This window comes from Mesoplodon bidens (assembly GCF_964165515.1).
Source record: "Mesoplodon bidens genome assembly, chromosome: 8".
Classification (NCBI taxonomy): Eukaryota; Metazoa; Chordata; class Mammalia; order Artiodactyla; family Ziphiidae; genus Mesoplodon; species Mesoplodon bidens.
Window position 1 is genome coordinate 87550045 of NC_138165.1, and position 13927 is coordinate 87563971.

Genomic DNA, 13927 nt, shown 5'->3' on the forward strand with positions numbered 1-13927 from the left:
ATCTTTATCAGAGTATAATTGCTTCACAATACTGTGTTATAATTGCTACACAATACTGGTATAATACAATACCAATGTGAATCAGCCATATGCATACATATGTCCCCATATCCCCTCACTCTTGAGTCTCCCTCCCATCCTCCCTATCCCACCCCTCTACGTGGTCACAAAGCACCGAGCTGATCTCCCTGTGCTATGCTAGTGCTTCCCACTAGCTATGTATTTTACATTCGGTAGTGTATATATGTCGATGCTATCATAAACAAGACAAAAAAGACAACCCTCAGAATGGGAGAAAATATTTGCAAATGAAATAACAGACAAAGGATTAATCTCCAAAATATTTTAACTTGATGGAGGAGAATTCTCTATTTATTTTACATATGAGAAACTTGAAACCCAGGAGGTTATCATCTGCCCAAGGCAACAGAGTTAGTAGGTGGCAGAGTTATGTTTTGAACCCATATCTGTGTGATTTTTAAACTTGTGTTATTTCCAGAATGCAGAGGCGCCTGTGTAACAGCCCACCATCCACCTGCTTAAGGTTTTGCGTTAGTGCTGAGCTTTGGGAGCTGTCAGAAACAGGCTCCCAGGGAGTGAGAAATGTTAATGGAGTGCAGCACTTTGTAAACTCCCAGTAATAGCTACTACCCTTTTCTCTCCAGGTCCCTTTTCCCCAGGGCAGCTTGTTATCTACAAGAAACATGAATTCGTGAAAAAGAGAAAATTCCAAACTATCAGCATGAGTTAGAAGTCAGACATTTGTAGTTACCTTTATCTTTGTGCACATATCATTAAACAAATTGCTTTAATAACCCTAAGCCTTCGTGTACTCTTTGAATAACAGCTTTTATAACTGAAGTTAAGATGCTGTAAGGATAAAAGGAAATATTTCTTCTCTGTGTTTACTTACAGGTATCTTCACCATGGAATTTGCATCTTATGTATTTTCTACTGACCATCTCATGACAATAGTTGGCATATGATACCTTCTATTTTGGAACACAGTAACTCTCCAATCACTCTAATTTCTCTTTGTAGTTTAGATTTATAATGCACCGTTGAACATTCTGAATAGAATATTATTGTCAGATTAGTTACTCTTATGGCAGCTATTATTTTAATATAAAAAACAAATGTACTCATAATTGTAAATGGTACTGTGATTAATGAATGCGTCATTCTTGCACAGCAGTAACATATTTGCTCTTTGTTAATCAAATTTAAAAGGAAATGGAAGAAGGAATTATGATATGACACCTACTAAAGATGAAACTGATAATGGAGCTCCAGGTCAGTGCTTCTCTTTCTTGTATATGAGCAGTTTCCTTGATATGAATTATTTGTGTAGTCAGGAATCACAGTGGACTGAAATGTACACAGGGTCACACATTCATCATTAATTAGATAATCCAGTGTGAAAAGTTCCCTTTTTAAAAAACGAGCAATGAAAATGAAAATAACTGAGCCATGAACACACAGTCAATGGTTTCCCTAATATATATGTTTTAAAACTCTTCCAAATTGTCACTGTTTTGCTTCCCCAGGGTGTGAAGTGTAGGCAACTCTGCAATTTGTAGATTAGTTGGTTTAGCAGACTAAATTTTTTAAAAAATGTGTCTATACCATAACTAGAATATTCACTAACAAAAATGAGAGCCTAATGTGGATGGTAATAATTGATTATCAAAATGCTTTAAGCAATATTTCCATGAGTAATTTGAAGGCCAATAATTTGTAATGTCAAGTCAAATCAAAAATACTTTTGTTGCTAGAAATCGGGCTGTTTCACAGTTTTCATTTTTGAAGGAAGTGAAAATATTCTTATTTCTACCACCAAGTACAAGAAGCTTTGGGCAACTAGTGTGAACACTATGAGTAATAAACCTGCTGTATGATAATCTGAAGACCAATATGGTGGTCATTGCTTTAAAGAGATTCAAACCACTCATTTGGCATACTTAATATGTCTTATTCTCTCTCTGTCTCACCCTCCCTCTTTTACTTAAAAAATTCTTTTATTTATTTAGCTCTGTTGGGGCTCAAGGCAGGCCACCCACAAATATGCCACAGTGGCATATTGATTATTTTGAATTAAAGTTACTTAAGAAATGGCCAACGCAAGAGGGACACTCTGACCCTTCTTTCTATCTCCCTGAAAGCAGGAAATAAATCTCTCATGTGAAAGGAGGTAGAAGGACACCTTTAATGCCAGAGATAGGGAATTCAGGCCCAGAAGACTGTATAAACAAATCTTATTACTTTAATTTACCACCCAAGCCCAAATTCTGTTTAGCTTCTTCACTAATTGAGCATCCAAATCCTAAATTTCTTTGTCCTGTCAATTTCTCATGTTTATTGTTTTTTTGTCTAAAAAGTACAAAAGCTGCCTGCTTTGGACACTTCTTAGGTCTCATTTGTTTGAGACCTCCATGTGAATTAAAATGTTTTTTTTCTCCTGTTAATCTATTTTGTATCAGTTTTATTATTACTCCAGCCACAAGAACTCAAGACAGGTAGAGGCAGAAATTTTCCCCTCCCCAGCAGTTCCTAACTTTCCATCTAATATTTAAGTAACTTGAGTGACAAAAGAAATTTTATCTGATGTCATATTTCTCATAAAGTCCAGCATAAAAACTCACATCTTTTTGTCACTTATAAATTTGTATTGATTGCTTGATCTATAATTTTGGAATAACTGTATTAAGAACATAGAAAGATTGCTATTGAGACAAGCAAAATAAATTGATGTGACATATCTCAAAGTTAAGGGATTAATCAATTATACTTCAAATTTGATAGAAGGAATAATATCCCACTAATTACCAGAATTTAATGATCCATCCTTGCCATCAATTTATTGCTGCTGCCATGAGTTAGGAGAGGGCCTGATTGTGGAATTGGAAGTGGTTGGCTAAACACAGGCTTCTTACTGATACCCAGTGAGGTTCAGCATTTTGCCATATTTTTTTAATTTTTTGTATTTTTTTTATTGCGGTACGCGGGCCTCTCACTGTTGTGGTCTCTTCTGTTGCGGAGCACAGGCTCTGGACGCGCAGGCCCAGTGGCCATGGCTCACAGGGCCAGCTGCTGTATTTTGCCATATTTGACAAGCATTATTTCCATTTAAAAGTCTTGTTTAAGTTGTTTTCACAATATTATGATCATTTCAGGAACCTCAGTGCTTTAGAAGAGTTTCTATAACTTTGTTTTTTAATGGGACCTACCTTAGGTTATTTTCAAAATGTAAACAGATATATGTCAATTAAGTGACATCTGGCACCAGTTTAGGAGTCAGATGACGAATGACTGCTGGGAGGGAGGAGTTAAAAAGAGTAAACAAAGAGAGGACCGCATTGCTCCCTGTGAAAGTGGGCTTTCTGAATGACCATAATCACATGAAAGGTATAAGGAAAGTGTAGAAGTTTCTCTTTTCTTCTGTGTGCAGGAAAGAACATAGACTTTCTGCATGCAAGTAGCTTACAAAAGTAAACCAATTTTTTTCCCTAATTAATGTGGACACTGTGTCTGTGGCTGTGACAGAAGTTAAGAGACCCCTGCACATTCAAATGCTGAAGATGGTTGAGAGTAAACTTCTGGAGAGGTTTTTAAGCACAAGTTGTGTAATGTGTGTGTGTTAAAAAAGAAATGTCTGAGGTCTTTTTAAATGTTTTCCCTTTAAAGTAATTACTAAGAAATACATCCTAGGTCTTTATTTCTGAAAGAAATCTTTCTCTAAAATAATTATGTTTCATTGCCTAATATTTCTTATATTTACTTGCTTTAATAAGGAGTTATGTTTCAGTACCAAAAGATATATTCCAATCTCTTTTCTTAAATATAAATGCCTACACTGCCTTTTTTTTTTTTTTTTTTTTTTTGCAGTACACGGGCCTCTCACTGTTGTGGCCTCTCCCATTGCGGAGCACAGGCTCCGGACGCGCAGGCTCAGCGGCCATGGCTCACGGGCCCAGCCGCTCCGCGGCATGTGGGATCCTCCCAGACTGGGGCGCGAACCCATTTCCCCTGCATCGGCAGGCGGACTCTCAACCACTGTGCCACCAGGGAAGCCCCATACACTGCCTTTTTAAAAAGCACAGATATGGTGTGGTGAGAAAAAATTGTGGGTCCAATGTCTTTGAGTGGTAAATAGCCTAATTTTAAAAGTTGACTCTCCTAAACTAAAAGCACAGCATAGAAGCATGTTGTATGCCTGAATAGAATTACTCATAATGAATTAGGCCAACCACTGATTTGGGAACAGAAGGGACAATATGGATTTTATTTACTAAGCCTCAGAATCTTTAGAAGCAAACCTCACATCACTGAGCAATGCTGAACCTATCAATTCCTGACCATGTGTTCAACTAGCAACACATACTTTATTACTGAAAAAGATCTGCAAAGAGGCTAATTAAAATTTTTTCTCTCTCTCCACAACACAACTAAAGGAATATTCTAAAAATTCTCTGGCAGAAGCACATCATTTTAGGTAAAATTCTAATAGTGTAAATATAATATTAGTTCATTAAGGAAGGTGACTGGTTGCATTGCCAGTTCTTAAAAAACAGCTGAAATATAATTTACCTACCATACAATTCACTCATTTAAAGTGTACAATTCAATTATATTTAGTAAATTATACTTAGTAAGTTCACAGGCTTGTGCAACCATTACCACAATCAATATGAGAAAATTTTAATGACCCCAAAAAGAAACCCCATAACACTTAGCAGTCCCTTTCCATTTCTTTCCAACAGCTTCAGCTGTAGGCAGCCACTCACCTTCTCTGTCTATGTACAAATTGTGGTCTTTCGTGAGTAGCTTTTTTCATTAGCATAATGTTTTCAAGGTTCATTCATGTTATAGCATGTATCAGCATTTAATTCCTTTCTTATTGCCAAATAATATTCCATTATATGACTATATGGACAACATTTTATTTATAAATTTACCAGTGATGGACATTTGGGTTGTGTCTACTTTTTTGGTTATTTTGACTAATGTTATGAACATTTGTGTATGTGCTTTTGAGTGGGGGTATGTTCTGTTGGGCTGCACCCCACAGGCCTGCAAGCCTGGTAGTTGCCCAGTCCTGAGACTGAAAAAAGATCCCGGAGTCAGTGACAGAGACATCAACAGTTTATTGGACAGGGGATTTTATATGTATGAACCAAAGGTCCTGAAATGACACACTGCCGTGGATGGCAGAGGGCAGCAGAACATGGCAGCAATCTCCACTACTTGGGGGAGAAGGAAGCTACCATTTATGGGGGGAATTGATGTCAGGGTGGCTCATCAGTTACCAAGGAAACCAGCAGCTTAGGCAGGGGGCAAGCACATGGGCAGTTACTAATTAAGCTCTATATAAGAGGATTGGATAGTCCTGTGAGTGAAACAGGGCCTGGTCAAGCAGAGGATATACAGAGAGCCAGAGAACAGCCATCCTGAATGGCCTAACCATACATGTGGCAACTAAGGAATGTCACTCACTACCCAGTTCTACAAGAATTATGTCACTAGCCACTGCAGGCGTTGACCTACAACACACCCTGAAAGGAATTCAGTGGGAGATCAGAAATAAGGCACTCTGCTCTGGGAAAACTGTCACAACAGAACCTCAGATAGTTAGACATTCTCAGGAGAAAATTTTATGAACTCAGATTCTTGCATCTTCCCATACTTAGAAAAGCACTAAAACCATTAACTGATATCTGTTCCTTGGCACTTCAACTGAATGTATGCTTGATTGCACATACCCCCTTGGCCAAAATCACATATATACTGGCCTCTCCCCACCCCTCCCCTCTTTAGAGCAGTTTCTCAGAATGATCAGAGAGGCTGTCTCCTGGGCTACAGTCCTCAGGAAGTCACCAAATAAAACTGAAACTCATGGCTCTCACATTGTATGCTTTTATTTCAGTTGACATATGCTTTCTTTTGTGGGGGAGGAGTATATAACTAGGAGTGGAGTTGCTAGATCATATGGTAGTTGTATGTTTAATCTTTTGAGGAACCATCAGACTGTTTTCCAAAGTGACTACACCATTTTGCATTTCCATCAGCCTTCTATGTGGGTTCCAACTCTGGATACTGATATGTCCCTGCAGGACTTGCTGTGGTTGTTGATGTTTGTTTATTTATATTTTTAGTTGCTTGGCTGGATATTTCAGTGAAATCTGTTTCCTCACAGCATGTTGCCTCAGAGGATGCAGCCTCTGGCTACACACAGTTTCCCTGGGATGACAATGGCTTTAGCTGATCTCTCTCTGTTTTTCTGATCTCTGTTAAACTGTCTGCCGCTGATGGTATCACACCCAGCTGCCAGCCTCCTCTAATTGCTGGTTGATTGTTCTACCGTTTTCAACAATGTCCTGACGTGTAAACCGCTCCACAGTCCAATCCAATTAAAGTCCATTCTCTGCAGGGGTAGTTTTCGAAGCTTGCCTTTCAGGTTTGTTCTGACCCCAGAAGGGATCCTCCTAGTTGTCTCTTTCCCTGGTGCTCTTTGTTAAACTCTACCTGGTCTATGGTTTAGCTTGTTGCTTTCATGGCGCTCTGGGCCTCCTTTTAATTGCTTACCACAAACACCTCTGCACCACTGCTCCAGAGCTGGTGGCAAGGACAGTAACCCACTTCTCAAGAGATGATATTACTTCTTTACAAGTGGGCCACTGTGTGGGGCATTAGCTTCTGGTCTTGGCTAGCATCTTCAGGTGTAGAAAATCTGCCCTAACTACAAGCAAGTAGAGACAAGCCAATCGGGAACCAGTATTCTTGATCTGATGCACCTGAAGACGGCTTCCACCATTGAGTGAGAGCTGGGTGGAAGAAGGGCACGCAAGACTACTCAGTCGCTCTTGCCTGGAGTATGGCTTCTGCAACACGGAGCCGGAGCACGAGACATACTGACGTCCTGCCCTGCAACGGGAGATGGCATGACGCCGGCAGAAGAGATCCCTCTGTTCTTGGCTGAACCTACCGTAGTGGAGCTATGGTCATGGTGAGCTGGGGGAAGGGAAGGTAAAGGCTCAAAATGCCACAGACTCTCTCTTTCCTTACCAAGACTGCATAGATTTTCTTAATGGTTTCTCCATTTGCTGTATGTCTTTAGGGCAATATCCAGAGACCAAAATTTTTTTTCTTTCATTCATTTTCACCAGTTATGGCTGTTTCACCAGTGATAGGGTTAACAGAGCTCCTTATGTGCCATTACCGAAATGTCTCTATCTATGCTCTCTTGAGAAGAATGTGCAATCCGTATAAATCTCAATTTGGTTAAGACAAAAAGAAAATTCTAACAACTGCAAAAGAACAAGGGGAATCGCCTACAAAGGGTGCCAAATCAGTTTTTTTGTTGTTGTTTTTTTTGCAGTACGCGGGCCTCTCACTGCTGTGGCCTCTCCTGTTGCGGAGCACAGGCTCCAGACGCACAGGCTCAGCAGCCATGGCTCACGGGCCCAGCCGCCCCACGGCATGTGGGATCTTCCCGGACCAGGGCACGAATCCATGTCCCCTGCATCGGCAGGCAGACACTCAACCACTGCGCCACCAGGGAAGCCCCCCAAATCAGTTTTAAGTCACACTTTTTACAACAGAAAACTGGTTGCAAGGAGATCATGGAATATTATTGCAGTACTGAAGGAAAAAAAAACAAAAAAACAGCTATTTTTTCTCTCACAGTGTCTGTAGGGCAGGAGTACAGGCTCAGCTTAGCTGGAGTTTCTGCCCAGGGTCTCAGTCTGCTATCTCGGTTCTAGCCAAGCTGTAGATTCATCAGGGCCTTGGCTGAGGGAAGTTCTGCTTCTCAGCTCCCTCTGGTTGTTAGCAGTGTATCTCCTTGCAGCTGTGGAACTGAAGTCCCCCTTGTATTGCTCCCTGTTATCTGGGGGGCGGGGCTGCTCTCAGCTAGTAGAGGCCCCCCAGTTCCCTACTATGTGAGCTTCCTCATGGGCCATCTCACAACATGGCAGCCTTACTTCAAGGCCAGGGGGAGAACTTCTCTCTCCAATCTTCTAAGCCAGAGTCTTATATAACACATTCATAGGAGAGACATTGCATCACCTTTGCTATATAAAGCAACTTCATCAAAGGCTTGACATCTTATCACTTTTGCCATAATCTATCATTTAGAAGCACTAGCAGGTTCCATCCGCACTCAAGAGCCGGCAATTATATGAGGGCATGACTCACTGGGATCACCTCAGAAGGTGTCCTCCAAATTTCTATACTAGCAACATTTCAAAAGAATATTTAATACATGCCAGCATACAAGGTTTTACTTAATTTCAGGATAGTCAGTGGCGGGTTTCTAGTTGAACAGTCAGTTCACGGAGAAGAGCTGGCTGAACATCTTCCAGACCTCCCTGATGCAGGATTTCTCCCCTCAGGGCAGTGCCCCAAACTTCCTGTATCGCTCTGGAGGCTCTGAAGGGAATCACAACATCAGATTACAATATACATTATTTATTTTCCATTTCTATTTTACATTTTGTGGCTTCAGCCTCCAAGCAGCAGGGTACATACATCCTTGGAAACTGTTAGTTCTAAACTTAATCTTAGGACTTCCCTGGTGATGCAGTGGTTAAGAATCCGCCGGGCAATGCAGGGGACACGGGTGCAAGCACTGCCAGAAAGATCCCACATGCTCCAGAGCAACTGAGCCCGTGCTCCACAGCTACTGAGCCTGTGTTCTAGAGCCCGTGTGTTAAAACTACTAAAGCCTGTGCACCTAGAGCCCATGCTCCGCAACAAGAGAAGCCACCGTAGTGAGAAGCCCATGCACTGCAACAAAGAGTGGCCCCCGCTTGCCACAACTAGAGAAAGCCTGCGTGCAGCCACAAAGACCCAACACAGCCAAAAATAAATAAATAAATTAATTAATAAATTTATTAATAAATAAACAATCTTAAAAGTGGGAACTTTGGGAGAGGAAAGTTGTGAAGAATCAGGACTAGATTAGCCAAGGGGAAGATTTTAGGAGACAAATGTATACATGAGATAAGAACAGGAACAGCAAGGGAACAAAAGGGCAGACTTTGTAATCTTCTTTATAGTTCAGTAGCAAATCAAAAGAGGAATAAAATCAGCTCGGTTGTTGACTCACACCTGTTTTTAAATCAGGTAAATCAGTTAATGAAATGTTAAAAAACGTCTAGAAGATGTGAGGAGAATTAGTCAAGATTACACGATGAATTTCATTCTATAGTCAGCAGTGAATCCAATGAAAAACTACTAAGGCAGCCAGTGACTTGTCAGTGTGACACAAAAGGGCTATTTCTCTATACAGATTTTTGGTCTTTTTTTTTTTTTCCATTGTTCTGTCTGTCTTTCCACATGGTTCTAGTACTTGGGGGGCTGCAGGTATATGTAAGCACAGAGGCTGTAGTTGGCTTTGATTTCCAGAAGCTGAGTAATGATAGTCTTCCTAAGTAAGCAGAAGTTACCAATAAAATTGACTCTAATGGGTGCTTGGGGTGTCATTATTACACAGCTGCAGACAATAAGCTGAGAGAGGAACAGATGATGTACATCTTGAGATCAAGATAAGAGGTGGTGCTTGGAGCTATAGTTTAGTAGAAATTGCAGTGTATTTATAGTACTTATTGTATTGAGTATTTGTGGTGCATCAGCTGAATTTGTGCATCAGTATAAAGAGAGCCATGGATCTGATGCTCAAAAATACGTTGGGCAGAGGCTGACACCTCCTAAGTATAGAGTCTTCTAATATGTCTATGCCAGTCACTGATGTGGGAGAACATTATAAGTCAGAAAATCTGCTCATTACTTTTCATCTGGTTAATCTGTTCATTGAATTTTTATTTTAAATTATTATTTGATTTTAGGATGAATTCTCAGAACCTTATGTGACCTGCAAGACTTCCCATTATTTTTTCTTTAGTCTCTTTTCAGCCCTTGCTTCCAGGGTTCCAGCCTTCCTGGGTATTGTTTTCCTTCAAAGTATCTGACTCATTCTGGCTTGAGTTTTTTCATACATGCTGTTCCCTCTGCTATCAATACTTTCTTTCCCTCTCCTTTATTGACCCTACTTAGTGTTCATCTTTCAGGTTAAATGTCCCTTCCTTGAGGGGGCTTTTCCCCATCCTTGCAGTAAAATTAGTCTCCCTGATGTATGCTCTTAGAACTCCTTATACCTCCTGTGGTCCATAATGCTTGTAATGCTGCTCAGAATGTATTCATTCTCTAGCTTCCCTGCTAGACTGAGAGCTCCCTGAGGGCATGTCGCTGCTGTGTCCTCAGCTGCTAGTAGTGTTGGGCACCCAGCAGGCTGCTTAGTATCTACTGCTCAGGTCAAGTGATGAAGAGAAGGATTTGGGGCCAGAAACAGCCAGTCACGAGTTGAATGCAGACTGCCACCATAAACAGCCTACTTAAACTCGCTAACCTTATGTTCCTTCCCTGTGAAAAAGAATATCTTCCTTGCATAGTTTTCTGACAATTAAATTAAATGAAATCATGCATATCAGTCTGTAGGAACAGCATAAAAACTATGGTTGATGAAGCACAGATAACTTGGTTGTGTCCTTTCCATGACACACACCTCGTTATCTTTTTTGGTTTTTATTTCTTGGTGAAAAATGTACATATCCAAGAGTAAGGAGAAACATATTTCACAATACACATAACTAATTTAATGTATTTTTGATACTTGTGGCTAGTGTCTGAGGTGCTTTCTTTTTCTCTGGGTCATCAGCCTTTGTGTTGGGTAATTGCGGGTCATAAGATCTACAGCTACTTCCTCCTACAGTCATGTGTGGACAGTTCTGCCCTGTGGTAGGCATTTCATCAACGTGGGTCTCTTGTGTTATCCATGTGCCATAGAAAGTTTCCTTCTCTGTTGATTTATTCTCTTTCAGGAGACTCACAGTGTTAGGAATACAGTAAAATATAAAAAAGAAAGTTCAAAAACTAAAAATTAGCTTTTAATGAAAAGTGTCTAGCATGTGGCAGGAACTGCAAAAACTCAATAGTAAAACAGGATCACCACATGGATTCACTGAGACACTCTTTTTAATTGGCCTACTATTTTTATGTAGGTAATTTTCCTTTTAACAACAGCAAGAGCCAAGAGTTACATAGCCAGGCACCATACTAAACACTTTCCATGTATTAATCTTTGTCACAATATTTTTGGATAAAGACTCTTAATATCCTTATATTAGGAACACGGTACAAAGAGGTAAAAACAACTTGCCTAAGGTAAATTATACCATCATATGGTACAGTGGAACTGGCATTCAATCCTTTACTACTTTGCTACTCAGCATGACATTTCTTGTCTCATACTCAGGAAGTATATTTCTCAGGTTTTAGAGGGACTCATAGCCACCTGGAAGCATTAACAAAAGAATACATTTCCCTGGATCTAATACCAGAGACTCTGATTTAGTAACCTAGGTTAGGGCTTAGAAATGTGTATTTTTAAAAATGTTTATTTATTTATTTTCTTATTAGTCATCCATTTTATACACACCAGTGTATACACATCAATCCCAATCTCCCAATTCATCATACCACCCCACCACCCTCACCGCTTTCTCCCCTTGGTGTCCATACGTTTGTTCTCTACATCTGTGTCTCAATTTCTGCTCTGCAAACCAGTTCATCTGTACGATTTTCTAGGTTCCACATATATGTGTTAATATACATATTTGTTTTTCTCTTTCTGACTTATTTCAGTCAGTATGACAGTCTCTAGACCTATCCACGTCTCTACAAATGACCCAATTTCATTCCTTTTTATGGCTGAGTAACGTTCCATTGTATATAAGAACCACATCTTCTTTATGCATTCATCTGTCAATGGGCATTTAGGTTGCTTCCATGTCCTGGCTATTGTAAACAGTGCTGTAGTGAACATTGGGGTGCATGTGTCTTTTTGAATTACGGTTTTCTCTGGGTATATGCCCCATAGTAGGATTGGTGGGTCATATGGTAGTTCGATTTTTAGTTCTTTAAGGAACCTCCATATTGTTCTCCATAGTGGCTGCATCAATTTATATTCCCACCAACAGTGCAAGAGGGTTCCCTTTTCTCCACACCCTCTCCAGCATTTGTTGTTTATAGATTTTCTGATGATGCCCATTCTAATTGGTGTGAGGTGATACCTCATTGTAGTTTTGATTTGCATTTCTCTAATAATTAGTGATGTTGAGCAGCTTTTCATGTGCTTCTTGGCCAACTGTATGTCTTCTTTGGAGAAATGTCTATTTAGGTCTTCTGCCCATTTTTGGATTGAGTTGTTTGTTTTTTTAATATTGAGCTGCATGAGCTGTTTCTATATTTTAGAGATTAATCCTTTGTTGATTCATTTGTACATATTTTCTCCCATTCTGAGGGTTGTTTTTTCGTCTTGTTTATGGTTTCCTTTGCTGTGTAAAAGCTTTGAAGTTTCATTAGGTCCTATTTGTTTATTTTTGTTTTCATTTCCATTACTCTAGGAGGTGGGTCAAAAAGATCTTGCTGTGATTTATGTCAGTGTTTTCTGCCTATGTTTTTCTCTTAGAGTTTTATAGTGTTCGGTCTTACATTTGGGGCTTTAATCCATTTTGAGTTTATTTTTGTGTATGGTATTAGGGAGTGTTCTAATTTCATTCTTTTACATGTAGCTGTCCTGTTTTCCCAGCACCACTTATTGAAGAGACTGTCTTTCCTCCACTGTATATCCTTGCCTCCTTTGTCATAGATTAGTTGACCATAGGTGCATGGGTTTATCTCTGGGCTTTCTATCCTGTTCCATTGATCTATAGTTCTCTTTTTGTGTCAGTACCATACTGTCTTGATTACTGTAGCTTTGTAGTTATAGTCTAAAGTCAGGGAGCCTGATTTCTCCAGCTCCGTTTTTCTTTCTCAAGACTACTTTGGCTTTTCAAGGTCTTTTGTGTCTCCATACAAATTTTAAGATTTTTTGTTCTAGTTCTGTAAAAAATGCCATTCATTGGTAATTTGATAGGGATTGCATTGAATCTGTAGATTGCTTTGGGTAATATAGTCATTTTCACAATATTGATTCTTCCAATCAAATAACATGGTTTATCTCTACAACTGTTGGTATCACCTTTAATTTCTTTCATCACTGTCTTATAGTTTTTTGCATACAGGTCTTTGGTCTCACTAGGTAGGTTTATTCCTAAGTATTTTATTCTTTTTGTTGCAATGGTAAATGGGAATGTTTCCTTAATTTCTCTTTCAAATTTTTCATCATTAGTTTATAGGAATGCAAGACATTTCTGTGCATTAATTTTGTATCCTGCAGCTTTACCAAATTCATTGATTAGCTCTAGTAGTTTTCCGGTGGCATCTTAGGATTCTCTATGTATAGTATCATGTCGTCTGCAAACAGTGACAGTTTTACTTCTTCTTTTCCAATATTTATTCCTTTTATTTCTTTTTCTTCTCTGATTGCCATGGCTAGGACTTGCAAAACTATGTTGAATAATAGTGGTGAGAGTGTACATCCTTGTCTGCTTTCTGATCTTAGAGGAAATGCTTTCAGTTTTTCACCATTGAGAATGATGTTTGCTGTGGGTTTGTCATATATGGCCTTTATTATGTTGAAGTAGGTTCCCTCTGTGCCTATTTTCTGGTGAGTTTTTATCATAAATGGGTGTTGAATTTTGTCAAAAGCTTTTTCTGCATCTCCTGAGATGATCATATGGTTTTTCTTCTTCAATTTATTAATGTGGTGTATCACATTGATTGATTTGCGTATATTGAAGAATCCTTGCATCTCTGGGATAAGTCCCACTTGATCGTGGTGTATGATCCTTTTAATGTGTTGTTGGATTCTGTTTGCTAGTATTTTGTTGAGGATTTTTGCATCTATATTAATCAGTTATATTGCTCTGTAATTTTTTTGTAGTATCTTTGTCTGGTTTTGGTAGCAGGGTGATGCTGGCCTCATGGA